This window comes from Megalobrama amblycephala, linkage group LG17 (assembly GCF_018812025.1).
Source record: "Megalobrama amblycephala isolate DHTTF-2021 linkage group LG17, ASM1881202v1, whole genome shotgun sequence".
Lineage (NCBI taxonomy): Eukaryota > Metazoa > Chordata > Actinopteri > Cypriniformes > Xenocyprididae > Megalobrama > Megalobrama amblycephala.
In genome coordinates, this window is record NC_063060.1 from 29,887,557 (window position 1) to 29,908,544 (window position 20,988).

At 36.2% G+C, this 20,988-nt stretch overlaps 1 protein-coding gene across 2 annotated transcripts in view; it reads left to right on the forward strand.

Annotated features, from left to right (window-relative positions):
* Positions 1-20,988, forward strand: part of fam110b (family with sequence similarity 110 member B) — a 48,628-nt gene that overhangs the window by 16,083 nt on the left and 11,557 nt on the right. For both annotated transcript variants that reach the window (XM_048163530.1, XM_048163529.1), the window contains one exon: positions 14,833-14,935. The gene's annotated coding sequence lies outside the window, so the exon portion shown is untranslated. The remainder of the gene's footprint in view (positions 1-14,832; positions 14,936-20,988) is intronic.

Consider the following 20,988-nt stretch of genomic DNA (forward strand, 5'->3'; position numbering starts at 1 on the left):
TTTTACAAACAATAAACTTTACAACATTTGGTTTGGTTCACAAAATGGCAAAATTCTCACAGTTTTCAACACAGCTCCAAGGGACTCACTAGATGTTGTTAAATATTGCATATGAATCACCGTCTTTGATGCCAACATTTTTTTTACTCTTAGTCCTTAGTCCTTTCCAACTTAGTCCTTTCATTTCTTTGCCTTTAGATGAAATTGCTGAACGATTCATCTCAACCTGATATTAGTGTATCTTTCCTCTCAATGGTCAGTTTTCATTACAGTCTGGACCGAGGTCATTAAAAACGTTTTTTTCTTTTTAAACTGAACTTTCTGTGGGCCATGAGAGCGGTGATGACACTGTAATCCCATTGAAATCTGGCCTACAATCTCCACTGATGCGATTTAAGATGTTTCTCAACTCTTTATGCGGTAGGCATTGCTTCTGAGCTACAATTAGGCTATGTTTCTGTGCGCCTATACATGACCTATACATGGTCCTCCGGCAATATATTGCACTTTAATAAAATCTTTGTTATGACAAACATGTTTTTTAAATTGAAGATTAGGGTCTTTCCACTTAAGGACAGAGGGTAAGCAGTTCAATGTGGACCTGTGATTAAGGAAAGCAGTCAGATTGTATTAGACTAATAGAAGTTGATTGAGGGCTAACTGCCATCCTGGCTGGTCTATCCAGTCAGTAGTAAGATTTTGTTTAGTTTGAAGGACACTGTCATTCTGGTGCCACTAAACCCGGCAATAAAGTATGTCTAAAGATGTGTACTGTGATTCTGTGCTTCCTTGTACGGCAACTTTGGAAATGTGTAATTTCTGTGTGGATTGCAAAGGAAACTTCATCACGTGAGTATCTTGTGGTGGTTTTCTGAGTTCCCAAAGGTGTAATTTTTTTATTGCAAACAACTGTTTGAGTGAGACTGCTTTCTCTTTGTCATTACCTACATTTGTAGGTCAGCCTTACTAAATATTAAAGAGTTTGTGATTCAGGGGTGGGCAACAGAGATACCTGTATTATTGTCTGTCTGGATGGATGAATGCCAGAATTAATCTCTTTATAAATGACCATGAGAGGATTATTCAGATTTAGACCCGTTTTATGTGGAGAGCAATAAATCACCCAGCAAGTGATAGGAGTTTAGCATTGAACAGACCCAAATTATGAAATGCAAAGTCCCTTAATGTTGGGTAGGGGATTTCTTTAATTGAGTGAACAACTTCTGGTTGGGGGAAAGAATATCTTTCTAGATTGCCTGATGTTAATTGTTGCTAGGGTCAATGACATTCTTTTTTCTTGTGTCCAGATCTATTATTCATTACACACATAAAAAAACCCACTAAAAATGTAATTTGTAACTAATGCAGTGACTTAAATACACATCTTGTTTATTGAAAAATCATTTTTACTCATTTTAATCATTAGTATTTGAAAGACTCCAAAATGTAGGGATGCACAAAATATTTTGAATTAAAAAATGTTTTTAGGAAAATGACTAATATGTATACACTCTTTGTACATTCATGGTGTAAGGAAAATATGTTTTATATCATTATATATTACTATAAATAATTATATATTATTTATATTAAAAGTTTGTGGTCTGTCCGATTTTTCAAACAAGATTCTTTCTTTGAAAGAAATTAATACTTTTATTCAGCAAGGACGTATTAAAATGATCAAAAATGACAGTAAAGACTTTTACATTGTTAAAAAAATATTTTTTATTTCAATTGAATGCTGTTCTTTATTTTCATCGAAGAATCCTGATCCTGATCAGTTTTCTCAAATATTAAGCAGCACAACTGTTTTCACCATTGATAAGTAGGAATAGTTGTTAAGCAGCAAATCAGCATATTAGAATGATTTCTGACACTGAAGTCTGGAGTAATGATGCTGAAAATTCAGCTTTAGGAATAAACATTTTAAATAAATTAAAAAAGAAAATGCTTATTTTAAATTGTAAAAATATTTCACGTATTACTGTTTTACTGTATTTTTGATCAAATAAATGCAGCCTTGGTGAGCCCAAAATTTACTTACCGACCCCAAATTTTCCTTTCTTTTATCTTGGACCGTCTGATTTGTCATTGACCTATTAATTCTAGGACAAGCATTCATACAGTCAAGAGTTTTAATGCATTTATCTTGTGGATGCTCTTGAACATTTTGAATGGAATTCCAACCTGATAACACAGTTTTTCCAGGTGAGTTTCTAAACCACACTTGAGTACTGTGAAGTTCAGATCTTTTCTTTTAATGATGTATGTCCTGTGATGTAGTGGAAACTTTGAAACAGCATCAAACACATCAGCAACAAGCTGCATGTTCTTTCTCTGTGGAAAATACATCCCCATGTACAAACGCTTGCTGTACTCTCAGCATGTTCACACAGTGTTCAAAAAACACAACTTGGAAAAAGGTGAAACTGTGCTTATGGAGGGATTAAGAGCTCTGACTCACAGTGGCCTTGCTCTGAGCCAACCTTCCCCCATACTGAGACGATGCGGGCAACATCCACAGGCCCTTGCAGTCACAGCCACTTTATATATGTTGTTCAGCTCTAGTGCTGGATCGTTTACATCTGAGCAGGCTAATAATAATTGAAGAACGTGCCTTTATGATTTACAATTCACCATTATGAGCCGAAGTTGTAGCGTCAAAGAGGTTAAAATTTACTTGTATGCAGCAATGTCACATAATGAATTCATACTTTGACTAAATTAGCACTCACTCAGTCAACAGACTCATTTAAAGGAGCTGTAAGCAATAGTAACTATTTTGTTAACCTACACCAGATTTGGCTAAAGAGTAGAGGTTTGGCTGTCTAGCATGGTTGAGATAGCCCATGCTGGTAGATGCTGTAGCTACACCATCTGGACCCAAAAAGCATTTTTTCTCCCTCTGACAGCTATTTAAAAGTTTTTAAATAGCTGTTTTTTCAAAGCATCATATAAATTCTAAACATTTCATGATATTATAGTAGATGTGACTGTGACCAAATTGCTAGTTTTCTCGTTACAACTTGGGATAGAAATAGAAGTGACTCATTGAGATGAATGGCAATGCTAACGGATGGCTGCATAGGCGTCGCTAGACCTTTCTTAGGGGAGCTCCATCCAATAAGCTTGCTCATCCAAACACCCTCCTTTCCACTGACATCACAAAATATATACCAAATATGCTATATCTTTTTGTTAAGTCAAGCAAAATTCAGGCTCATGATCTCTTGCACTTTAGGCATGAAGTATTCCTGTGAGCTACATCGGCTCATGCTTAGGTGGCAGGACTGAGCCCCCCTAAGACTGTAGTCCTAAAGATTCCCAAGGATATTTTTATCCAGGTATTACAGACCTCCTTGGACTTACCCAATGTATTAGACCCCCCCCCCCCTCTCAAAAAAAAAAAACCCAATTAAGACATATTAGCAAAACCGTATAAAATGACTGTCAGGCATAGAGCACCACATTCTTCTGATTGGCTAAACAACAGCAGTTTTTTAATATGATACACTGGGGCATCCTACTATCTGCACAAAAATATTATTTTTGAAATAATTATTTGTATATATGGGAGTTTACAGTTGTGATAACTACATTCTATAAACAAACTCGCACACCTGTAAATTTTCAGGACTCGGAATCGCATTTTCGGCGAAGCCTGGACTGGACAGCTAGTTTTCTGTAATGTCATACAGTGTGAGAGAGCTGCTCTGCACTGAATGCGGGTTCAGTAATTTACGAAGGAGTAGATATAATCTGCATGTCATCTCAAGGTTTTATATCGAGTCACTGTCTTCCATCTTAATTTTCATTTCAGAAGGTCTTACATTTTTTGATGGAAAAACAGGAATTATCGTACACTGTAAAAAAAAAAATCCCAGTAAAATTTACGGTAAAAAACCGGCAGCTGTGGTTGCCAGAACTTTACCGTAAAAAATACAGTAGCAACGTAAAAAGAAATCTGTTAAATTTACGGTAAAATAACGTATTTCATTAACTGATATAATGTTAATTTACCAACCTAATGAAGTACTAATATTTGTTTTGTACCTTTATAATACACTGACAGTCACCAAACACAGTGGTGATAAGAGTCACATGATGAATCAAAGTTCATCACAAGCAGCTTTTCCACAAGCTCAGGAGGATAATACTAATATATAGAAGGTGCACACAGTGTCATTCACACACACACTAAACACCATCATGGTAACATGCATGAATTTTTAAAAATGCAATAAACATTAATTTAACAACATTAGATGTAACATAAAACCCTAATGTACATAACTGATTAGAAAAAAATGAGAAAAACTAAGAAGAAACAGAGTTATTTCAACGAAAATATATCAAATGTGAAGTGTCACGCAGGGAATTGTGGGAATGTCAATTTACGTTTTTTCACTGTAAATTTTACAATGAATTGTTATTTTTCACTTCCAAAAACTGTGAATTTAACAGTATTTTACCGTAAAATTACATTAAATGTACCGTTAGATCTATTACAGTTATTCACCGTATATAGTACGGAAACTTTCTGTAAACCAATTGACAGTTTTTCACCACAGCATTTTTAGTCTTTTACTGTTAAAATCACTGTCATTTTTTACAGTGTATGGCTTAATGTGATAAACTTCAAAAGCTATGATTTAGGCTAAATAAATAAGATTTTTTTTTTGTTTGTTTTTTTTGGCTAAATTAAACTGTTTACTGACGAAAAAGACAAGGAAAAAAATAACAGCTATTTTTAATATTAATATTTAATACAATTTTAATTTTTTAATAATGCATTATCAGTGTTTTTGAAACTGAAAAATGTAAAAGAAATATGATTGTTTCAAATAATCCAATCAGTCAATAATGGTGGGCATTGTCATTTGACGTTAATTAACTCACCCATATGAAATTAATCAGATATATACACAACATAAACATTACAGCAGTGTTCTCATTATAATGTTATGTATATAACAGATTTGTGCTGCACATTTTGCACTTAACTATTTTCATTATCAAAGTGATTCCAGGGAAAGTTTCACTTCAGTTCTCAGGTCTGGTCCACATAACCAATCAGACCTCAAGTTACAGCACCACAATGGTGCCATAACCAATTAGAAAAACAGAAGAAAAACAATTTTTAAAGTCACACAATCATAATTTTCATGAAAGATCATCTCTGTCACTTTCGAGAAGGGCTGCACGATATATCGCATGAGATTATCACGCGTATTTCGTCAGTAAAGCCGGTTCCCTGATTACTGCTAAATCACCATCACCTGCTTTCAAATGGAGCGGCATTTAATAGACAGAACCGTAGATCACTGAAAAGCCACACAATACCGCGTTCATATCGCAGATGAATCGCCTTATGAACGCGATATTGCGTGGCTTTTCAGTGATCTATGTCAGTGCACTTGCTCCATGAGGTCATGGAAGAGGGAATATCTGACACCACGGTTCAAGTTTATTGTTCCTGCCATGGATTTTTAATTGGACAGAGCTGAGAATTCATTGTGTATTCCATGACAATGGTTTGCTCATCTGTGTTCCTCCACATTCAGGGAAGAATGTGGTGTTGTGCTGAATGGTCTAGTTTTTGTGTAAGAGGGAATATTGAAAATAAGGTTATGAAGATGACTGTGGTTTTAGTGAATAGACTGGGTGAGGTCTGGATCCACAGCGCCTTTGTCCAGCCGGTTCACTTATTAAAAGAACAGCAGTATCAGGTTGTCCTCGAAAGATTTAGTTTATGAAAATTTAATATAGCTGATACTCTGCACTGACCTCGGTCCGGCTGCTGTTGTCTGCCGACACAAGCGGCTGGTTGAGGGGCTGTAATTAGATTAGAGAGGAGTGGGTGGCAGTGGCCAGACGAGTGTGCGTGTGTGTTTGTCTCTGCTGGTGTCAGAATCACGCACACGGCTGATGTCACGACTGGCTGGCTGTAATCCGGCACCTTGCGTTGTGCGGCCCATACCGCTGATGGAAGGTGTGTGATGCCATCCATTACTCTTGCTCTCTCTTTTATCACTTTTTGTCTTTCTTGCGATGCATATGGTGGCATTTGGGACATTGCTTTGTGTTTATTATTTTCTATAAGCAAACACAAGCTGAGGAGAGATCATTTAATTCATGAGAGGGCCAAATGGAATCAGCCAGACACTTTTTTCACACTTTTTCAAAAACAAAAACGACAACAAAAAAATGTTTGCAGTATTCCTTGATACTGATTAATTGTGTATGATACAAGGGGAACTAGTGTTTGTATCCTATACTCTCACATTCTTTGGCTTTCTAACCTGTTGTAATATGTTATATTTGTATTTACTTTTTTGAGGGCTTAGCAAAAAGCAAAAATTATTATTTTATCATAGTGCTGTAGCATAAAAGGAGCTGATATAGTTAACAAAACTGCTATTTCTTTCTATTAATTCAGTTTATATAGATAAAATGTCCAATTATAGCCATTTATTATTATATTCCAATGGCATCATATTGAAATAATGTCAGTAAAAACTTTTGAATTTTTTTTTTTATGAAAGTAGTGACCAAAGACTGCATAAATATTGGATGTATACATACTTCAAGATCGATCCGCTGATCCCTATTTCATGTCATCTGATAATTCATGTGTATATGTGCTTAGATAATATTATGCGATGCAATGTGTACTAGTGTTTACATCTGAGACTCAATTTATTTATTTATTTTACCTGTCACATTGTTGTAATTTCAGTGGATCTCTCCCTTTTGATTTGTTATGAGACATTTTGGGTAGCTGAGAGGGCGAAGCACGGATCAGGAACACACTGAAGAATTATTTTGCCTAATATTTAACTGCCAGGCGAATAAGTAGAGTAAAATTTCAATGAAATTAATTCCCATTATTTGATCCAGCATTTCTCGGTAATGATGGCATAGAGCATGATGAAATACAGATTAGCTGGTTTATATGATGCATGACTCTGAGGAGCTTTTGTTTCTGGTAAACAGAGACCTAAGTGCCATTATTCATAAGAGGTTATGTACCACCCAAATTGTCTTTCAGTGAGTTCTTGAAATCAGCCTGAATGGGCAAACACACTGAGGATTATACAGGCACACGTGTCTCAGTGTGCACACGTCGCTGTTGCATCCGGATTGTTTTGTTTCTGACGAGTCTCCAGCTGGTTTTCACGTGGCGTGACTATTTGATATTCCATCCATCATTGATTTATCACAGCTTTACATAATAGCAGCACTGTCAATGCTAATACTTCATCAAAAATGAAATGCATTTGACAAGCCTAATGTTCTCTTAGAAATCAGAGATACTGATTTATTTATTTATTTATTTTTTACTGTTTTAAGCTGTTTTTAATGCTTTTTCACTCTGCACAAGACTCAGCAAAAATTACTATTATAGCTCAGCAAAAAAGTATTTTTTATTTGTTATATTTGTCATGGTACTATAGCATATTTGCTGTCTATTAAAACTAAAGTATTGAAACAAATATTTAATGAAAAATGTAATGTAATGTAATAGCCTGTATTTTCTTCTGCCATATTTAAAAGTATGCAATGTAACTTTCGCTCTCTAGTGGTTTAAAAACAAAACTGCATGCATTTTGCTGAAGAACATTGTTTTGGTTGTGCTTCGGCTCTGCATGACTGTGCGGATGAATGTGGTTCTTTCTCATAACTAAAAAAGGTTCAACTCCCTGGAGGTTTGAGATTTAGCATGCACCATGTCAACATTTCTCGCTTGTTGTGAAAACGAACCTATGCCACTTCCACACCCAGTGCTTCCCACAGGTTTGAAATATACTTGCGGTGGTAGCCGGGCGAAAAATCCTCCTATTACCCACGGCACAAAAATGGTCTACTACATGTGACAAACAAATAATGTGTGATTTTTAACAGTATTTTTATTTACTGAAATTAATTTTAATTACATAGCATATTACATTTAATTACATACTAATATTATGCATTATTATGCATTGTAAATTATGCAAAATTACAGCATTTAAATTGTTCTCCTTTTCCTATGTTCTCCTTGCTGTCATATAGTGTCTCTCTCAGTGAATGGGACACAGATTTTACTAGTAAAATTTATAAAATTAATAATATGTGTCAAATAATGTTTTTAGTCTTTTCTTCCTGTGGGCGAGACTACAATAATTTACTATGAATTAAATGGAAATCAAATTAAATACAATTTATTGTGTAACCAAAATACCAATAATGCCCAAAAGAAAAAGAAAAAGAACTTAGCGTGTGACTTTTAATTATAAACAAGCCTGAAATACACAGGTACTCTTATTTTGAAATGTCTGTACTATTGCAGGCTGATCCTTCAGATTCTTACAATCGTCTAAAACATTTTATATAAAGGCCATAAAGTAGACATTGTAATAATTCACTTGAGTTCATTAGCAATCGCTTGGCATAAATCTGCACTTTTCATTGATTGAGAATCACTTTGAAGCAGTCTGAACATAGAGTCTGAAGCGCTGTTGCGTGGGCAGCGCCTGTGGGAATGTCAGAGGGAGTAAACAGTTCTGTCGCACACATAACGAGCAGGTACGAAACGATTAGTTAATCGATCGCGGATGGTTTCATTATCTTGCGCGGATATAAAAGTATAAGAGGATAAAAATAATAAAAGCAAAAATGTGTCTCCAAATATACTTGGGCAGCCGTTATTATACATGGGCGGCCCGCCCAAGAAAAGTCTATGTGTGGGAAGCAGCGCACACCATATATGCGTCAAAACAGCCGGAGCAACTTTTCTCTGTTTACGGATATAACAAGACATGCACAGGCGAGTGACATACACAATTTCCTGTGAAAACCATTCTATCATGTTTAAACATATAAACACTTATTATAGGCTTACCATAGTGAATCGGGGTTAGACAAGAACACATTTTAGAAGGAGGACTGATAATGTATTGCTCATTATTTAAATTTTGTTAACTTTGAACAAAAAAAGTTACATAATGTACATTTAATATATATTTTTTTTGATGATTTATTGAGTTAATAATTTTAATTAATAAAAAATTCTGTGTGTGGTGACCGTATGGGCTAGCAGAAAAAAAAAAGTTAAGCCTGCCTGAATTTACCTTTTAGTCTTCTGTCTTTTGACAAATCTGAAAAAGGTTATTTTTGTAGTGGTGAAACGGGTGGTGTTAGGTTCTTTTTCTGAGTTACTGGAGCATTGAACAGCCCTTTAGCTGAGTTTCCTATGGAAAAGCTCGTACTGTAGTCTGTGCCCTTGGCTTGTGCGTGAGAGATGAGTTGGGCCGGCTGAGCCTTTACAAAACCTTTAGAGATCGTGAGGCAGCAGACGGGCACTGCAGCACTCCTTACTCAGCACAATGTCCTCTCTCTGTCTTTCCTCCCACCCTCCCATACATTCCAGCATCTGCTGCTGTTCAGATCCTTCCCCAGACTCCTGTGTGTCCAACCTAATAATGTGGAGACTGCACATCCTCATTCTGTCTAAAACAAACAGTGGCTCACCTCAAATTCCTTCACTGCCCCACTGAAATTCACATGTCAGTCTGATAGCGTTTTGTATTGATGGCCATTCATGATTTTGCATTTTTATATATTTTAAAATGTAATTAATTCATGTGATGGCAAAGCTGAATTTACTCCAGCATCATTAGCGTCGCATGATCCTTCAGAAAATCATTCTAATATGCAGATTTGGTGCTCGAGAAACATTTTTTTATGTTGAAAGCAGCTGTGCTGCTTACTATTTTTGTGGAAACTGTGATACGTTTTTTTTTTTTTTTTTTTTTTTTCAGGATTCTTTAATAAATATAAAGTCCAATTTCCATGGGGACAAATCTATATTTGTAAATAAATAAAAATGCAGTGTTTTTTTTTTTTTTTTTTTTAAATTCGCCCCTCATTGGCGTAAAGGTATTTGTCAGAAAGTTATTTTTCAACCTTGTGTACCAGAAGTGTGTGTGTGAGTATGCGTTGCCTCCCTCTCTGTATGAGCTCTCATTAAGCTGTTCTGGGTGCCGGCCCATAACTTGGCCTCTTTCTCAAAGTGGACCTGCTATGGAAGGATGTTTTAGTGAAGAGACGCTCCTTGTTTCCAGCTTTAAAAATACTAACAAACCTATTCATCTCCCTCCTTAAAGGAGGCCAGCCTCTCCCACACTGGCCTTGTTGGTAAACAAAAGATCCTGTGCAGAAGCCGCCACACCTCCAACCTGTTTGTCCCCATTGGGGTCTGTTTCCTCAAAATAAACCTCAGTGTGTGGCAATGGGGAATGTTCCTTTAGTGGTTTGGGACTGTCCTGGTTTCCTGTAGGAGAGCTTGAATTAAAGAGAGCCTCTGTAAGTAAGTCTTGTAGTATTACTTTTTCCCAACGATCAGATGTTCCAAAAGAAGGCAGCATGGATTCCTTATGAATTGTTGAATGGTTCCTTTTATGTTTTCACTGTACCATTGGATGGAACCTTGTTAAAGTCATAATGGCCTCTTCAAGGTGGAGCTTCTGAGTCTGTGTGGCCCTCCAGCTCCAATTTAAACCATAACTTCCTCTCCTTTAGTGAAAGATCTTGTCCAATGTTTTCTGGATCTGTCTTCTAGATCAGTGGTAGGTCACAACCTAAAAATGGGTTTCAGGTTCTGTTATGGACAACAGTGATAAAACAGTGATAAGTATTTTGTATATTTTTTGTAAATATATCTAAACATATTATCATTTATAACTATTGGATGGATAGCAAATTAAATGAAGGAGAAACTGCTTCCCATATATTTTGTTGCTGAAATCAAACTAAAGTATTTTGCCACAAATTCATGTCAACATAAAATAAACTTGTTACATTTAAACTATGACTGCCGAGAGCATGTAACCACAGAAACTTAAGAGAAATTTGGAACCAAAATGAAAAATTAAACCATTATTATTGAAGCTCTTGTCATTAATAACTATGTATTGTTGGGTCACAGTTTATATGATAAATAATACTGTATTGGGTCGCCACATGAAGTAGAATCTGGGTTATGTAGCAAAATCATTTGACAACCACTGATGTAAAGTCTCCCTGCTGTAGCTTGTTTACTCATTAAAACTGGATCTTTGAGAGAGACTGATTCTGCTGCTGCTGGTGGCAGAAAGGCATGATGGGAGTGCCATCAAAGAAGAGTAGCATCCAAGGTGAAGAATTTGTGTGTGTGCATGAAAGAGACACACTGAACATAAATAGCGCTTGTATTCAGCAGTATAATGTATTCTTGCGTCTGGCTGATGAGCGCTTCACGGAGCTGTTGTTTAATGTCTAGAGTTTTAGTTTCCACTGACGTCTACAGATCGTCTGTAGTTTCAGGGATGTTACTACGATCGTTTGTTAGATCTTTGTTCTCGTTTCGCACCATTTCATTCTCTGTTGTTTTTTAGTTTCACGCTGAAGTGGATAGGAGAGTGTTGTAGTAAGTTAAGTTGACACTGTTGGCTGTAGATTTGGGAACTGACTCACCCACATGCTGTTGTATGTGATTCATGGCTCGGGACTCGTTTGGAATGATAATGCAGGCTTTGGTGTTTGCTCACAGATAAATGAAGCTGTGAAAGTCGGCGGTTGGCTCTGTGAGGAGTGCCGTCTGCACGGAATGCCAAATGACCACGTAAAAAGCGAAGGCTGTCTCTGTGCTTCAGTTGTATTTAAACCAGCTCTCAGCAGGATTTATGTTCTGCTACTAGAAGTTTATAAAACATGGTCACCTCTGACCCTAGAATGCATGACTCAAAAAACCTACATGAATGCATAAATAGGGTCAAAATTACTCCTGTTCGATTCGCTGGTTTTCTTTAATGAAGAAATGAAGGCATCCTGTTTTTTTATCTCTATTTTCAAAGAAATTATCAATTTGACTATACACAAATGTTTAATGTCAGCATGATCTTTTCTTCCCTATTGTGATGTACTGTATATCCAAGTGAAACTTGAAAAAAAAATGCAGGTTGGGCCTTGATTTTGTCCTTTTGGAATTGATTGGAATTGTTGGATCATTGGTGTTTGGTAATTGATAGTTTGCTAATTATATATATAATATATATTTTTAAATGATGTGTGTGGATAAATGATTTATAATAAGCACTGTAATATTCCATAAAAAATAAGAATTGATTTCAGAAATGTTAATTTGTAGTTCCCATGTACATACAATAAAAAAAAAATATATATATATATATATATATATATAAATATATATATAAAAATATAATATTAATAATAATTTAAAAATACTTTTTTTATATATAAAATATTATAATAAATAATATAATTAATTAATAATTTAAAAATTATAATCATTAATGATTTATTATTATTATTATTATTATTATCATTATAATATTTAAATAATACATTTTTAAATAAATAAAATGTTTAAAATATTATATTAATTTTATTTGTTTTTTGGGCTGTTCACATTGCCAGCAAAAAATTGTTTTATATATCCAGATTTTATCCAGATGGGTTTTTGAAAGTCTGGACGGCAAAAAAAAAAAAAAAAAATCGGAATTCGAATTGTCTTTTGAGTCACACTTCACGTGACACACAATGATAACGGAAGTGCTGGAAGTGTTCTTACGGTCTTAAAACGGTATTCCCAACGATTCCGGCTGTGTCTACAGTACGGAACATCACAATATATACCGGTTCTGCACCGCGGCTCGACAGGGTATTTGTGTTTGGAGAGCGAGATGTTACACCTCCATTTCTCCTGCATCCGTTTTGAAAGCTTCGTCACATACGTGGATATGAATCCTGCAGTCTGAACATAGCCTTAGTTGTTTATCAACTTCTGACTTATTTCTACTGAGAAACGAGCATTGCAGTAGTTGTAGTTGCCAAATATTTACATGGTTATCACTGAGGAGGAGTACCCTCATACCAAAACCAGGTGCACTTCCTCATGTAGTGCCAGTTGGTATTGCATTGTACATCCTGTGAGACACAGTTGTGCCATGCATCTGGACCTGGACCGGTGAGGGTCTGATAAGAAAGGGAAGGCAAATCTTCCATCTCACTCTCAGGAAACACCTAGACCCATTGATTATCATCTTAATTGTTTCTGAAAGCTTCTCAAAGTAGATGCCTTGTGTTCTGTTGATGGATCTGTCTCAGTGGTATAATCTGCTCAAAGTGCGTGCAATGTGAGGATGAACCAGCTGACTAAATGTGGGTTCTGCATCTTCATATCATTAATCACATGAAATGTTCTGTGTTGAATTTTCTAGGGAGGGATGACATGATGAATATGCCAGTTTGAGATCTCATCTGTGTCTTGATGAGTCTGAGGGGAAAAAATTATGAGGAAAAAATCAACAAAATGGAGCATTAATAAAGTGATTTCTGAATTTCTAAATGTCTAAATCTGTGTTTTGCTGTCAGGTTGTGTTCTAGGCTAGCCATAACCCTGACTGAGGTGATAATGTGGTTACTGCTTCATTAAGATGCCGAGCCCCGAGCAGCGAATTTGTACCAGGATTTTCTCATTACTTAGATGTCCACGTCGGGAGGAACTACCCCATAAAATGACAAACTGTAGCCATGTGAGCCTGCGAAGCTCCAACATCTGCTGCTTTCTGTATAGTGTCATGATGATTCATTAACACAGAAAAGGGATGGAACACTGTGAGCTCAACATGCAAACACTCATCATCCACTCGCTGTATTTATGTGGCCCACTGTGAATGTCCTTACAGTCGCAGTCTTGGCTGTCTCTAAATAAGCGACCAGCATCTAGGCTGTGCTGCTCAACATTGCCAGATTTAAAATTATCTTTAACCCCTCATTATAACTCTCCTTTGGTCACCCTTTGGATTTTACCGATAATGGTTGGATCATGCTGGCTGATAACCGATTAATCAACTGATAGTTTTTAAAATGGAAACTGAATGAAAACAAACATAATAGTGCTGAACTTGAATACAAAAATAAAAAACAGAACCGATCCATGAAAATATACTGTACTTTTTAAAATATAAATATTAATATATTAATTATACCTTGATCATTCATGTTATTTCATAGTTCATTAACTAATGTTAAAGGGTTAGTTCACCCCAAAATGAAAATTGTTATTAATTACTCACCCTCATGTCATTCTAAACCTGTAAGAAACCTGTAAAATTTTCATTTTGGGGTGAACTAACCCTTTAACCTAAAATATGCTGCCATTGAGTTTGGAAGGAAATTTTGCTATAATTTATGAACTATGACACTATTTAAAAAAAAAAGAATATTTAATCTAATACATTAGAAGTAATTTTTTTATATGTTTTGATGTTATTTAATTTATTAATATTATTATACATATTATTTAATGCTAATTAAATAATATTATTGTATATTATTAATATAAAATAAAACTTAATTTCTTAACCAAACAATAATTTAGGTAACAAGGTAGAACGAACACACTGTTAACATGGTAATATTTGTCAAAATTCAGAAAATGCAATGAAAATATTTACTTATTTTTCTGCCATGCTATAGAAAATGTCTTATAACTTCTAATGTTATTTTATTTACTTTTTTACTTATTATCTTTTGCATAGCTATGGTTAGTGTGGTTTCCTACACTATTGTCTTACTATGGAAAAAAAAAAACTCCTAGTCCTCATATCTTAGAATTCCTTTTTGTATCAAAGCTTTATTTAAGGTGTAAATGTCTCTCTCTCACACACACACACACACAATTCCTCATTGCAAGTGCTTTGGTAATAAAGCAATCAGAAATCCATTGAGTTTACTGTTCACTGATTTGTGATGGCAGCATCTTACCTGCTGTTTTCTCTTGCCCAGGCATCACCCCCACTGATAACCTGCAGCACCTGGAGGACAAGGGTGGCTCGGACAGTGGCTCGAACAGGAGCTCGGAGCCCGTTAAAACCTGAGCCACACAGAGGTTGGTTACTTCTTTGCTGTTTTAGTAAATGCTTTTCCATCCAGTATAACTTATAGAGTACTAGTTGTAAAAACAATACTTTGAACAACAGAAGCCAACCTACTGTCAATATACCGACAAACATTTCATATGATAGCCGCAGAGAAGTCTGTTTGCATTCCCAGGTCCTGCAAGTGTGTTGTGTTTGTTATTGTGTGTGTTAGCAGATGTTCCTTCACAGCAAAACAAGATTTACCTGAGGGAACAGCTTTTAGTGCAGGAAAAGTTTTTCCCATGTCATTTCCTCTTAAGTGTATGGGTTGTACAAGCTGACATATTCCCTTTGATCATTTCCAACCCTTCAGATGTGCGTAACTCCGTATGTTCATCCGGGTAAAGGCGATAATGAAGTCAAACTGTTCCAGATTCACTAACAAGCCGTTAAAATGTAATCGCATGATGTTTGGGATGCCATTTTTTCATTGTCCACAATCAGAAACAACAAGAGGATGTTTTGTTTTATACATTTTTGCAATATTACTTGAAACTGTCTTTACTAACTGATAAAAGACTATTTATTAGGTGCACTGAAAGGAATAATATTAATATACATCATCTGTGCACGAGGTAGGGCCTTAAAAACATCAGCCAATCTGGCTTGTCAATCACTGCCATTGCGTTCCTTGTGAGAGACGAGCATGGCTGCGCGCTCCAGTAACTTTCCACACTCCACAGGCGCCGCATCCAGTGTTTTTGTCAGGAGACAGGAGTAACAACTGCAGATTATGAGTTACCTGCGGTGAGTCCGACATAATGAATCCACTAACACGACACAGCGAATGCCGGTGGTAAACACTCGTGTTCTAATACTCGTGCACAAGTTTTGGGAGGCGTTCCCTCAAAATGAGCTGTGAAGGAGGGGGGCTGTTCTTACGCATGCGCTCATTTAAAAAACTCACTAACAGTCTTTGGTTTCTCAATCGACGAAAAGATCCTCTTTAGCACCTTTAATTCTTTGTTTTGTTTGGATTTCGTACAAGGCTGATTGTTTCATGTTTTTAGGACCTGTGTCAAGCTAAACATACCTTCTTTTTCTTTTCTAATCCGTTACTGTCAATCTTTGTTTTTGAATGCAAGAACATGTCCCTTGTGAATGACTTCTTACTGATTCTGTGCTGCTTGTTCTCGGTAAGTGAGGCTCGGTGAGGGAAGTTTCCTGTTGTAACAGATGGTACTCGCATTGTTAATTTATTTAAAAAGCTTATTTTTTTTCTTTCCGATAATTAAATTGACTACCCTAATAGTAATCCTTAGATTATAATACAATATCATGATGAACCATGTTAACACATTCGCTGAGACTGTAAAGTAATCCAATTCCTCAGCATCAGGATCAGCCAACTGAGGCCATCCTCAGTTCTCCATCACTACTGTCCTTCCGCTGCTCCTTGAGTAGCACTAACGGGATTATTTCTTCTGTGTCCTGGAGGGATAAAGCATTGAGTGCGCAAGAGTTTAGGGTCTTCGTTAAGGACACCATTTACTTTTTAATGGATGAGTCTGCTGTGGGTTCCTCGTAGTTATTGTACAGTAAAACTGCATATGCGCTCATCATTCGTTCACTATTCTACGAGTGATCGAAGCCCATAAGCTTTGGGGTGATGAGGCAAGAGTAAGGTCATGAGTGGTGAGATTTGTCTCATGTGCTTTAGTACGGGATAATCTGGGTCATGGCTTTGCTCTCAGTGAACCTCAGTCTGGGGTAATGTCCCTTGCATCCGTTTACACCAACTAGATTAACATTGTTCTCATTAACTCAAAGAATTAGTTAGGCAAGAAACACACACAACAAAGCTGTGCTAGAACATTCATATTCTCCAAGGACATGTTTCAGATTGTTTATACACCCTGCTTTTTGCATGTACATTACAGTTCAAAAGTTTTGTTTTTTTTATATATATATATATATATATATATATATATATATATATATATATATATATATATAATTTGTGACCTCGCAACGTTCTATTTTAAGATATGGGCCAATAATGTGGAAAAACAATGAAAAAATCGTTTTTTTTTTTTTTTTTAAGCTAAGTTCAAAGAACAGACTTTCAAAAATAATCTCCCAAAGTTTCGCAGTCCAGATAATTTAGTAAAGGTATTTAAATGGCTATTAAATTTGACATGGTTTTACTAAATTCGCTGGAAATGAACTTCTCAACTCCTCTCATCACTTATGAGCATTTCCCGGTATCTCCTGAAACGTCATTATCTCTGCTCTCCAAATATGGTGTTACACGTTGTATAGAACCAATCAAAAAGCTTAGAAATGTAAACACACTGACATAAATGCTGATTTTTATCAATGGGAAGCCCCGTTTCGACTGACAGGCACGCGATTGGTCCAGCCATCCTCCTGTCAGACTAGCGCGCGCTCTGTGTAAACAAGCTAGTAGATCTCCTCAGAAAGATTCAAGTTCAGTATGTATAGTGTAGTGTAGTATACTGTGTGTAAGTTAGTTCTGTTTATTAATAATATTTGAGAAATGTTGCTGTCAAAAGAGAAAAAAAGTGGCCAAAGCTTTAAACTCACTGGAGGCTGCTAACCTAAGCTCTGCTGCTCTCACTCTCTCTCTCTCTCTCTCTCTCTCTCTCTCTCTCTCTCTCTCTCTCTCTCACACGCGTACACACACATACACACACACACACACCCTCTCTCTCAAGCAAAAATGTAACACCTCTGTTCAATCTTTCTGATTTTAGTAAATCTTTGTAAAAGTGCCTTATAAAATATTAATTCAAATAAATACTTTAAAATAATTTGAGCTTCAGCCTGGTTTAATAGCATTTATATATATAAAAATGTCTTTGGTCAAATTAAGCTGTAAAATAAATAGTTTATCCCTTTAAATGCAATGGATTTTGAAAGATATCAACAAAAAAACGGGCAAAAAACGATTTTCTCAGGTTTTCAATTGGAAAAAGAGGGCAGACGACCATAATTCAAATGTGTACATCTTTAAAACCATTCATATATAAAGTCAATTTGACTTTGACTAGGATATCATTTTAAAGCTTATTGTCTCATCTTTCCATTGATACCAAAATCTCAATTTTGAAATTTGGGTCACTGTGACTCTTTTTGCTGGATCAGGTCACATTTTTAATAATAGTTACTGTTTTGGTTTATTTTTGATCAAAGAAATGCAGCCTTGGTGAGCATAACAGACTTCTGTCAAAAACATTTTGAACGGTAGTGTACATGGTTGATGGTCTTTTTTTAAAGTGTTTTAAACAGATTTTATGTAAATTTTTGTATCATATTTCTAAGCTTTAGCTATTTTTTAAATTTATTTTAATGATATTAATGAATCTAGATTCCACTGTACTTTTACACTGCGTCTGCGACAATAGAAGTCATTATAATCAGTGATGCTGTCTACACTGGATGCAGTGCAGCAAGACAAATCCCCAAAGTAAACTGATGCCCTATTCTATTTCTGACATACTCCAAGCGCTTGTAATACTTCTGATACTTTCTGATAGTACAAACAGATTTGCAGTGGTCACTTTGTCACATCCAGTGTGGACAGCTTCTAGCTGTTACGTTGCAACGCAGCAATGGTCGCGTTTGGCGTAGACATGGTGTTGCTCTTCTTCATGTGAACTTATGTAGCCAGGGTCCAAAATTAACACTCACAGAATGTCAAACGCTTCCCTGTTAGCACGGCCTTTGAAAATAGTTGAAAAGGTTATTCCTAAAGTGTGTCCCTGAGGGAAGTGAGCACATTTAAATGTGCTAAAAGCTGAAGTTGCCCTCTAAAGAATACAGACAAATGTGCTTGTGCTTTGAAAAGCTCACCTGCAGTTATGCATGAGCCATAGAAGGCATATTCTGGTTATGTGCAGCTGTAATTTAGTGTTTTGTAGACCTTCTCAGAATAGATGCACTGTTGCTACCTGTGCCTGCCAGGTAGCCCTTGACAAATCGCAGGACGTCCTGTGTTTGGTCTGGATGTCACAATGATGCCTTTTAATAGGTTCACTATTTACCTTAGGCTTTATTTTCAGAGCCTTTCCTCTATCACAGAGCACCTTTGATTTACTGCAGTGGCATTGAGATCACAAATATCCTTGAAATCGCTGTGGACCTTCCAGTGCCAGTATCACAAATAAAATTAAACCGTCTAAGACAAATATGTCTTCTGTCTGGATATTTTGGCAGAGAAAATGTCACATGGAGATGGTGAACTGAATGTGATGTCCAGAGACTGATTTGTGTCCAGTAATATGTTTGCCATATATTGACATTTCTTCTAACTTTGAGATTTTGTGATGTCTAGTAATATTTTCTTCTGCTCTCTAAAGTCATGATGGCTTTTGAATTTAAAGGTGCAATATGTAATATTTTTGCAGTAAAATATCCGAAAACCACTAGGCCAGTGTTATATATTTTGTTCACTTGAGTACTTACAATATCCCAAATGTTTCCAACTATTTGTAAATGGTTAAAATTGCAATTTTCTCACTAAGGCTCCGGGACGTGTGAGGAGTCGCCTGTCAATAGCGTCATTCCTGCGTTATCCTCGGTTTCCGGTTTTATTTTGTAGAAACCATGGAAACACCAAAGACGCTTTAATATATTACACGTTTTAATAGACAAGGGAACAACTGTTTTGATATACTTATAGACAGAAAACTAATTGTTGTTATGTAGCTCAACACGTTTAGTCTTATTTTTTTTATCTAATTTTCTTGATTTTTTTTTTTTTGCGAGTACCATGATTTACCATGCCTCAGAGAAAACACTATTTTGTGAAGTAGCTAACATAGCATAATCAGATGCAGCTTTATTTTTAATAACAGTAGTACAGAATTTTCTCCATCATACAATACGTTTTAAAATGAATTGCATGCCATTTATCAACACAAGCCATCCAGCATTTAATATGATATTCTAAAATCTTACTGCAGTGTATCTCAAACAAGTGTCTCACAGCAGCCACTGAGTGAACGCACAGAGTAACATTATAACATCATTTTCAGCACACTCAAATGTATCTAATATTATAAACAGAGCTGCGTTACCTCACACTCATGACCGGAAAAGCGGAAGCAGCGCTGGCAACTGTGTCATAATAAAAGTTCCGCTGCTTGTGAGGCGTGTGTTGCGCAATCGCTCCAGCGGCTTCGTTCAGCTCCCACAACACTCAGTCCTGCTCTGCTTCATACTACAGTAACGTTAATAATCGCATCCATGAACATGATTTCTTCCCTATCCCTATTCTTTTGCACCATCTGTTGAGGTGGAGACCACATGTCCCAAGATTCCTCCCAAGATTCCGCTCTCAAACTTGGCGTCATCAAGCTACGCCTTTGTTTTGAATAGGCTTCTAGCGACCTCTAGCGGACAGAATTCTTTCATACTGTACCTTTTTAAGCTTATATTTAATTTTTGTGTGGATAGTAGACTATCCAATAGACTGTTCAGATCAGGAGCGTTTCCTCTGAGGAGGCAAGGAAGGCAGTGCCTCCTCAAAAAATTGGATGAGAAAATAATCCATATTACAAGAATAAAACGACGCAAATATTACAAACATGACACATGTAATATGATAAATCACTAGTTTTTCTAAAGTAACAGAGTCCAACAGCAACACCTGTGATGCAGGTAAAGTTACAGCAGTTTTAACAGACCCCCTAAAGCGTGCAGTGGGTTTAGTGGGGGGTAATTGAGAATGAATGTGAGTCATGTGAGAGGAGGCAATGCCTCCATTGCGCTATGATTGGTTATTATTGGTTCGTGCGAAAAATCCTGCCTCTTGTTTTCGTGCGTGTTCACGAATAAACAAAATAAACTAAATTACGGCATTGAGAAGATTCATTTAAAAGTAAGCAAGCAACTCAGCCACTTGGACATCACCGCTTTGTCACGTCAAAATCAAACTTGAAAAGGCCTGAAAATATGATGCCGGTGTGGGGGTTTTAGTGAGCTTGGGTAAAATTAAAGGTACATCTACTGTCTTTGACCAGTGTTTACTGAGCATGATGACTGATCAAAATAAGTT